The sequence below is a fragment of the Eucalyptus grandis genome, chromosome 5, assembly GCF_016545825.1.
Source record: "Eucalyptus grandis isolate ANBG69807.140 chromosome 5, ASM1654582v1, whole genome shotgun sequence".
Taxonomy (NCBI): Eukaryota; Viridiplantae; Streptophyta; class Magnoliopsida; order Myrtales; family Myrtaceae; genus Eucalyptus; species Eucalyptus grandis.
In genome coordinates, this window is record NC_052616.1 from 59,499,434 (window position 1) to 59,510,632 (window position 11,199).

An 11,199-nucleotide genomic window follows, 5' to 3' on the forward strand; every position below is an offset into this window, starting at 1 on the left:
CCCTGGATTCTTTTGTGAAACCACAAATGTTGTGGAGGTACGTGACCAAGTTCAATGGACCATAATAGGGCCATGATTCGAGATACTATAAATATCATAACTTTCATATGATACTCATTTAAATGTTATAATTTCGAAAAAAAAAATGCTCATTTTAATACTATTACTTTCAATTGATCTCTTGAGTCCCATAATTTTTTAAAAAATATTCATACATATATGGGAAATCTAGTGAGGAATGACACTTATAGTGAACATTTTTAAAAAGTTATGACACTTATTAATTGATTGAAAAGTTAAATCATGACGTTGAAGTGATTGAAAAAAAAATTATGGTACTTAAGTGAATGCCTTATGTAACTGATAATATTTTTTCCCATCTAAGTTCAATGTATCTAATGTTCAATGATGGCTACGATTTTTATTTTTGGTCAATAACGATGGCTACGATTTTGGTCTATAAACTTTGTGATGAATTACGAACTTTTTGGATTATACTAATGAGTATCATCCTCAAGAGTAAAACACTTAATTAACTTATAACTGATTTTTCTCTTTTGGGATTTTACTAATTTGTTGGCATCTCGTCGATTATTTTATCATCAATATATTCTACACAAAGAGAATATCCGTCGATGGTGTATTATCGCCTGATTGAGATATTAACTTCAATTATTATGGGGTACCTCTAAGCTTAGCAAATAGCTTTGTCTGGAAGTGATGCGTAATTTATCAAGCGCTCTTACGTGCGAATTTGATTGAGATCGTGCGAAGAAAGCATGTGGGAGTTGTACAACATAAGCATTCACATGCAGATGAATTATTGAATATGGGGAGTCATATAATTTAAAGGCTCTAAATACCATTTTAGAACGAGAGATAATATACGTATCATGTATTCCTCTCACTTAATTCTCAAACGAGAGCAATTCGTCGAATTTATATGACAATATCCAACCATCTAAGTCAATCTATCAAATCAGCTAATTCACTTAATTGTGAATACAAATTATCTCTAGTACTCACAAAAGCAAAATGTTCAAGTTCAAAATGTGTTAAGGGAGGAATAAATTTCATGACAATTGAGAGCAAAGGATGGTTGTGGCTTATAAGTAGAGGCTCACCCTTTCCCTCATAAGGGCCATTTTGATCGGGGCAAAAATTTTGAGGGAAAAATTATTTTAAAAAGTCATAAACATATTATACAGATATCAATTTAGTCATACATTTTTTAATTTAACAAATTGAGTTCTAAGCTTTTTGATGATTTTCCAATGTAGTCATTTTGGCCAATTATGATAATAAAAAAAAAAAACTGCTATTATGGATGCTAGTTGTTCCATGTAGGAAGGTCGGTCCTGACGTAAATAATTTTACATTTAAAAAAATTATTTTTCAACAATAGAATAGAAAAATAAAATTGGAAAAAAGAAAAAAACAGAAATATTTTGAAACATTGCAAAAGTTGTTCATATTAATGCTAGTTATATTACATAGAATGGCCGATGTCCAAGAGTGATTTTTGTCTAGATTTGGTTGGAAGGAATATTGGTAAATCATCAAAAATCACAGGACTAAATTTGTTAAATTGAAAAGTTTAAAACTAAATTATATTCCTATAATAAGTTTAAATCGTTTTTTTTTTTTTTTTTTTTTTTTTTTGGTATTTATCCCAAATTGCGAGACCACAAGCCAATACGAACATGACCTCGTGATAGGATACACACAAATCTTGGCATCATCAAATGGCGCTGCTTGTGGGGATTCCCTATGTAAGACACCCATCCTTGACTTGGGGGTCTATCGTTAAGGGAGGGACCACATTGATTGAGAGGCAAGGATATGATCGTGACCCATTAGTAAGGGTGTTTACCCCTACCCTCACAAGGCCCCTTTCGATAAGGTTGGGTGAGAGTCTTGTGATGCGACACACACAAGTCTTGGCATCATTAAATTGCGCTGTCTGTGAGAGTTTATATTGGATCCCTTGACAAATACACAGCTGCCCTTCTTTGACTGGGAGATGTGTCTTAAAGGAGAGATGAATCTCACATTGATTGAGATTCATGGATGTTTGTCGATTATCGGCAAAGGCTCAAACCTTCCCCCGCAGGAGGGCCAAAGTGGGCAATTTTTCGTAATTGGACATGCACAGATGTCGACATTGTAAAGAAGGCTACAATGCTTCGAAGAAATATAATTTTTATCCTTTAAAAAGATAAAGAAAAGAAACTAGAAATCTTCATTTTACGTGTTATTAGTTTGGAATGTAAAAATTGCCCTCAATGTTATAGTTAATAAGTGCCTAGGCTATTGTATAAATTTTTTACATGATGAGCCTCAGTGCATACCTAAGGCGTTGCTTGCAATGAAGCATGTCTCATGCCGACCTATCACGTCAATTGGTTAATGAATTCTCACTCCCACAGGCTGAGAATCCTCTATGAATATATCGACTAAGAACAGACATCTCAGCCTTTGGGCCAAGATTCTAAACAAAGACTCGGAATCTGAAATAGGACAAGAATGGAACATGGCAGTATGATCTTCTTGGAGCTTGATGTAAACAAGACAAGGAAAGCAAGTTTCACCGCAGTTGTCTTGTCTGAAATCCCATGAACATCACGAATCTCCTTGGGAATCATCTCCTTGACGCGTTCTACCTTGCTTATAATTCCGAACCGGCCATTGTGGGGAGGCATAGAAGAAACTCAAATCAATGAATTGAAATCCATGAGCAGGAGAATCTAATGGACTGCCATAATCATCTTCTTATTCTTTCCGCCCACCAATCTATGCATCTGCGCATGCAAATATGGCCTAGTCAAGAACACATATTTATACGATATATCGATATCTTCTCGATTTTGACATTACCACAAAGTACTCCTCCCCAAACTTGGAGGAGACCCATCAAACAATGGGTGCAAAAGAAAGCACTTTCAACTACGATGATCCAACCCCACAATGCTCCATAATCGAATTACTCAGGCCTGAGTGCATGAAAGTTGAGAAGAAGAAGAAGAAGAAGAAGCAGAGATTACTTCACTCACAAGGTAAGAAACTGCCCGAAGCCGAATCGCTGACGTTAGAGGAACGCTTACTAGCTTCTCCCAGTTAAGATCAAGTCTTTTTGGTCAACACTGACGTTGGTGAAGTCTGCGTGCTTAAGCCAAGCAAGGTGCACCCATCTTGCTTGGCACCGATCGACAATGCCGCCTTGTCTTCAAAGGCGAGAGACAGTTTGTCCATGGAGAGATCGGTGAATATGCACATGGAAGTCGAAGACAAGTGCCCTTCTGAAGTAAGTGACATGAGGCGCAACGAAAACGGTCGCTCGAGGAAGAGGGTTGGGTTTCGATTGCCTCAAGAATCTGATATCATCCTGATTTGTTCTCCGAGGGAGTGACTAGAATGCAATGAAGAGAGTGATGCCCAATTTGATAACTCTCCATTTGTTTTACTGGAAATAATAGATTTGGAATATATCACCTTAAAAATAATGATTTGTATCACTTAAAATAATTAGTTAATGAAAGTTTTCATTACTAATGACAATCTATATCTAAATATTTTCGTGGATGACGACAGCATTTCTCATTTATTCATTTATGTTGGTTGTAGTTCATGTGATGGTGGCGTTAGGCATAATGCTAATTGCTCTTTGTTCTTTTTCTCCCCTAAACTCTTTTCCAGCAATTCTGAAAGGAGAATCTGAAATTCATCAAACGATGCTATTACGTGATTATTTTCGATGTGTAGTTCGGATCTCTAATTGATCAGGACAAATTCTTCAGTTATCATAGAGCCTCTAGCGCTAGAAGCACCCCACCAATGTTATAGTCTAGTAACAATAATCTTGAATCATACGGATGTTGCAACCCTCTCGAGATGAAATTTAATAGATTACCAATTAAGTAAAGACGCTTCCCCTTGCGAGGTGGCGCTCATACTTGGTTCAGGTTCTCTTGAACTCTACCTATCGCAACTCGATTCCTTATGAAAAGTTTGTTTTTATTTATGTGTCGCTACTAACCTTTTAGAAGCTAGATAAAATGTCGTAATCTTTTATCTTTGTTTGGAAAACATTTGTTTGTGCGTTGCTATTTTAGAGATCCAAAGTACGTTCATCTATGTGACTATGCATTGCTAATCATTACACTGCACCTATCAATGACATAAACAACACAAAGTCCACGATAGATATACTAAGATAATAATTTGAACTAACCCTAGACACGCAATTCACTAAGGCCAAACAATGACAATGGGGTATTCTAATAACACAAGTTCGACTAAAGTTCGAAATTCTATTTATCTCTCTCGTCTATTATTATTTTTGCATTCTTTTAAATTAGAATATTGGTAGAATTGGTGCCTAACTTTTATCTCTAAAATGCCAATTATCATGCCTTTTCCTGCTATTTTTGGCCTTAAAAATGCATACTAAAGCAAAGGGATGCTCCAGGACCCCTCAAATGGACAGAGGGTCCGCTGTTCAGCCACATAACGGCACTGGACAGCGGGTAGTTGGTGCTAACTTTTTTGTCTAAAGGGCTCGCTGCCCTCGCACATGGCCAGCGAGGGCTCACCGGGCATGGTGGGTCACGGGTGTATCCCAACGTGAGTACTAATGTTTCTATCCCTCATCCCAATGTGACTTCATTAGTATAAAAACCAAATTAACAACATGAATTAAGCTAATATAATCACAACAAAACTTTAGTCTTTAAAACTTGAGAACGGCATTAAAACGCTTAAAACTCACCCCAATGCATCTACGAACCATGAGGACCCATAAGGGTCAGTTCAAGGCTTACGCATGGGGTCGAGTCACGCCCAAAAGAGGTGAACGATCGCCGTCCATAGGGATGCGACCCTGGCAACGCATGGAAAAGCAACATAAGACATGCTAGAATGATGGGAAATCAAAACTAAGACATGGTCAAGGTATATAAACGAAACACTCAAATGAGGCCAAAATCTTGCTATTTCATGGCTGGAGAAGAGAAAACAGCGAGCAAAGGAAGACAAGAATGAAATTGAACATATAGATCGCTAAATGCAAAGGGACAACGCTAAAGGCTATCCTTAGCTCTTAAGGGCACTAAATAAGATTATTACCAACAAAAGCATAATGAGGATAAGTATCTAAACAACACAACAAGAAGAGATCATCAAATTTGCATCTAGTCTCCTCAAGGTACTGTTTCACCGGGAATAGCTTCCTGCAACCGTCGATACCTCATTTAACCTTATTTTTGTTAAATTAATAAAAATAAATAAATAAATAAATAAAAATGGTAAATATATATGTATGGATTTATATATACACACACACAACAAAAATGAGCAAGCATGAATAAATGGGGACACAAAAATAAAGAAAGGAAATTCGGAAAATAAATTAATAAATAAAAATAATTAAAACGAAAAAGAAGAAGATGGAAATAAAAAAAGAGAGCCAAGTCCAGCCCGACAAGCCCCTAGCCCACTATGTTCAGCCCACTGTACTTGAGCCCATAAAGAAGAAGGAAACAAAAAGCCCAGCAGACAGACAGAAGCCTTCTAGAAGAAGCTGAGCCGGACTTTCCAGAGGGTCGTTCGGCCATTCCCGATCTCGGCTGCGTTTGCTGGAGACCGCATTGGTCTCGGCTCGATTCTGTTCTTGGCCGAGCAGATTCGAGGGCAACGGATTTCCTTCGTTAATTATTTTGTGGGCTCAATTAAGCTGGGCCATTTTTAGCTAAATTGAGGCCGGTTCAATTTTTCAGACCCAACCCGGACCGTTAGGGTCCAGGCTAAACTAGCGGTTCGGATCGGGTTTCCTTACCAGGCCTAAAGTCCATTTTGTCCAGAATTAAAAATTACAAAATAAAAAAAAAATTAAAAATTTAAAAATTAAAAAAAATTAATTTTTTTTTTTAAATAAAAATTTCCAAAAATTCCAACAGTTTAGAAAATAGTTTTGGATTAGTTTCATTAGATTTTTTTTTTTGTATGTTATCTTTAGTTTAGAGTTAGTTTATCAATGAAAAATGTGAAAATCTTTTGATAAAAAATTGAACTCAAAATTTAATAAGTTGGGCTTTATGATAGAGTTTTTCAATGCTTTTATTTTTTGATACAATATTAGGTCATTGTTTGTGTACTTTCATTACTATCTTACTTGATTGCGCCTTTTCATGCGTTGACTATTAATTTTCACTTTTAGCAGGTTAGGTTAAATCATTAGGACCATTATAAACAATCATTGCGTGAATACTTATCGGACAAGAATTTTAGGATTCATAATTGGTAAAAAAAACTGCTCACTTTAGTGATAGATGATCAAGTTTAAGCACCGAAGAATACTAGTTAGATGACTAGTGTAATCAAGTCTCTAATCTCTAAATCTATGATTGCGTAGAAACTAGGTACTCTTCACATCACATTAGGTTTTTAGTTGACCTTAATACGTTAGTGACGATTCATTCCTCTCATATAATTTTTAGGATCAATCTGTTTAAATTGCAAACCCCACATCATGTGAGGAATGATCTTGGAGAGACCACTTTTATGATTGAGGGTCCATTTGCAATGTTATTAAGCAAAGGTCCATATGAAACCTTAACTTGTATGTACCATTCGGATTGTCTCATTAATAAATACCTCGAAATCTATTTCCCGAGGGTGGCCCCTTTAAGGTCAGATTGCGACAGCGATGGGATAACATTCACCAAAGGTTGATTTTGATTTTTATGTCGTATTATGTGGCACTTCGAGAACTAGCACTAATTGATCTAAAGGAAAGTAAATGCAGGAAATGGAAAGATAGATTAATAAATTGAAGGATATATAATTGTGCTGATGATTGTGGATCCTCTTCTACAACAATTCAACATGGCTTAAATAGCCTATTACTAGATATAAGTACTCTTAAGCAGTTACTGTTCCAATTAGAGGTTACAATCACATATCCTCGAGATGTTCCATAATTACATGCTCACCTTACCTATAAGTGGTTATAACTCTTTAATTGTCACTTGACCCTACTGCATCTCCATGATTGCACGTTGATCTTCTCAATTATCACTGAAGTCAACCATTAATTAGCATCTTTATTGCCTTAAATTGCTACCTTCAACACTTCTTGTCTCGTTGATTTTGGATCTTGACATGAAATATATTTCATCAAGTGTTATATTTGGGTTTTTATTAAAGGAGATTCAGGCTCTATGTTAACTTTAGATAAAGAGGGTTGAATGCGAGCGAAACCATATTGATAACTCTATAAAAAATAGAGTTATTTTACCTATTTTAGGCAACAATTAATGCAATATCTATGAGAAAGTATTTGGATTTCCTTCTGATTATTCGAATTTTCTTTGTTTATATAGAATAATGAGATATGGAGAAGATAAGAAAAAGAATGGCTAAAATCAGGAATTCAAATCAAAAAGTAATGGAAGATGAATATCAAATTAGGGAATCCTTGATTTTATTCCCTAATATTATCTACAAGCATTAGGAGATAGATATCAAATCAAGATCCTCTGATTTACTCCCTAATTTTATGCGCAATTGCTCGGAGATAAGGATCTTGGATATATCCTATGAATATGAGAACATTGAGAGCCAAAGAGAGCAACTAGGTTTTTGTTAGACCATTTTTCATTATTCTGAGTGTTTTTCAAGTATTTTGAAGAGAAGACCAAAGTTGTGACAGAATTCTTGTTCTTTGATTCAAGATGCTGGGTTTGATTTATATTTTTATTTATTCTTCTACTATGTTCTAATTTTCCTTTGTTAGGGCTACGATGTAAAGTTCATGATTTTTATGTTTTGCAATTGATTTCATTATGTGAGTTATATATTATTGTGCATAATAGTTTTGAGTGACTGGCCACCACTTGAATGATTTAATGTGCATGTTTGAGACTGAGAAGTGATAATATGTAATTGCTCATTATAATATATAACCATGAATTAAACGTGAATAGAGATATATCGCGTTATTTGTGTAGCTTTCGGTGATAAGGTGATCCAAAAGACTTGTTGTAAGCTGATAATATTCATAGTTTTTAATGCACTCGTGTTTATTTTAATTTACATAGAGATATAGTGGATTAATAAACTGAGGAGGTTTGCTATACCTAGAGATATGATAGTAAATAGATTAGGAAATTCTGCTATCACATGTTTGATATCGTTCTTGTACCCACAACAATTTGAAATTTATATCTAGTAGTTATGGTGAAATCGGATGCTCTAACATATTTATTTGATTGATTTGCTGCATTTAGTCTCCAAATTTAGTTTTTAATTTATTCTAAATTATATTTTGATTTGTTAGATAAATTTTAGAATTAATCCATTTTAGTATTTAATTAGTTTATTAATCATCAATCTCCATGGGACGATACTTTTTCTTATCAATATATTACTTGTTCGACACGTTCACTTGCGTTTAGAATTTTACAAACACATATACCATATAATCTCAAATCTAAAGAAGTCACTTGATACACCTAACACGAGTTTAATATCAACAGTAATTAATGTCAAAATCTACTTAACGATGTCATCTAAACTCACTTTAACATGATAATGAAATCTCATTAAAATTAAAGTAGTTTATACAATATCGAAGATAATTTGACAACATTGGGTATTAACAAATGTGCCTAGATGACATTGGTTTCTAACTAGTCCAAGGACACAATGTAAGAATCTAATTGACGACGTTGGGCAAAGGAGATAACACTTAGTACACACCGCTCCTAGATGAATATGAGGACTCAACGTTGAAATCTAATCGACGATGTGGGATGGTGATAACATCACCTAGCAAACACTACTTCATAGATGAATACAAGGACACGACGTCGGAATCTAATTGACGATGCTGGACAGTGATAACATCACTTACCAAACATTGTATGATGTCCCGGTAGAGTTACATACTAAGCGCAAGCGAAAATTATATAGATTAGTGTCATGACAGGACCCGTTTAATTTAGTTATCGCACTAAAGTATTCCGACCTAATTGCTTAGCATGTATAATATGGATATTGCATGATCTTGAACAATTCTAAGACATGATCATTTTGTCCGGTCCTATTTCTACTATTAGCCATTCCAAACATGAGCACATACAAAGGATCATAAAGGGTTTCATTTCACTTTCTGTTAGAGGCATCGTGGGCTTCACATACATCAGCCTAAAATACTTACAAGTACCGTGCATATGTAAATAGTATATTTACAAGTTTATAATTATAGAATTGGAAAATCCAAGATGTCACACATTGCTTCTAGATGGATATGAAAACCCAACGTTGGAATCTAATTAATGATGCCAGATAGTGGGTTAGCACTGGAATCTAATCGACAACATTGCCTGGGATATAAACACTCACTGGAATTAAATTTACGACAGGAATCTTAAGGTACAATTAAGCTAGACTAAATAAGAATAAAAGCAAGATAAAGTAATTTTGTGTGTTGTTTGGGGGGAGGGGTCCTTTGTTGGATTGCCTGTGGTATTTATAGGCCAATTTGATAACCATTAATGGTAAGTTACTTCATTCTCAAGGGTCGCTCCATGTTCTATATTAAACCGCCTCATCCATATCTAGTTTTTGATTTATTCGACAATATTCTCGTGGCTTGTCTAGCAAGGATTAACTACTCCTCTTGAGTTTGGCACCTTTTTAATTGTTCCAACCTAAATTCACCATCAACAGCGTCCTTTGACTTTGACACATGGCAGTCAACTGCTTCATTATGGAATTATCAGTCTTTACTTGTATGTCTATTGAAATTTAGCCTAAAGATTTTTGTAATCCTTGGTTGCCCTTTGTTTTCATAACCACTTATGGGCTAGGCGATGTATGGCCTATATACGGTCACGAGGGTGATTTTAGAATTTTATACCCCTCATGACCAGCACCTGCTTGCAAAGGTATTTTTAAAGTTAACACTTCTCTAATTGAAGTGTCAATTGTCAACTAGTTGTCATCATATATCAATGATTGTACCATTGTCATCGATAATCATGGTTATTGATAATCATGGCTATCCATCCCTAGTTGGTGGCATGCTAGTTGTTGGTTGGTGGTTAAGGCAAAATTAGTGTTTTCAAGGACATTTCAAAATTATAAAAGTTGCAAATAGTTTGAGATTTTTTATAAATTTTTTTTAACAATAATTCTTTACATAGTATAGCTTTTACCAAATGGCATTTACGTTAAAGTTGCTTTTCAATGTGTTTTTAAAATATACTTTTCCAAACGCTACTTGCATTTTGGAAACCCACTTTGATCTAAAGGTCTTTGTATTTTTCTAACGTTGAATCAAATGCATCCTAAAAATGCAGAAGAAGTCTGGCGAAAAAAACGAATGTGGGATGATGGAATGATGACATTTTTATTTTTATTTTTTATTGAGGGCTAAGTTGCGCTATAATTGACGAATTCGATCCCCAATAGTTACGGAATGCACGGATGACTTATGTGAATCAAAACTTAGTTATTATTGAACTATCCTGCCTTTAATGTTTTCATGCAGGAGTGTAGTAGGAAAAATTGATGTAGGGTTGCATAAATTAATTATTTTTAATTTCGTCGTTATCGCCAAATTCGATCACAGAAACTATTTGCTTCGAAAAATGGTATTATAGATGTGTGGGCAAAAATAGATGTCATCAACGGACATCAGAGACAGCACGAATCAAGGTCAACGTCGAAATTGAAGCCGAAAAACTTTTCGTTGACAACACATCTTTTTCCGTCAGTTGTAAGGAAGAGCACAATATATAGTACCAAAAGGTAAGAATTTTTGTCAACAACGGTTTATCCAGCTAAAGTACAACCAGAATTATAAGCCATACAAAATAATCATTTATCTTGCAGCACAGCGTAACTAGATCCATCAAATGTCCGAAGATGAGATTGCATACTTAGTCAAAATTTAGGGGCTAAGATAAACAATTTGACGTTTTCTTTCTTCATTAGTTTCCGCATTTGAAGATCTTCAATACAATTTCAAACCATAGATCTCCACAATCACATGTAATTTCAAGCTGTTAGTCTCTTTTATTAGTTGGTGAATTGGATGGAACAAGATCATCACGAGTCAAAACCCAACAATACTTTACTAGTGAATATAGCTAGAGTTGTATTGTCATGATCACCTTCTTGTTCTTGCCGCCCAAA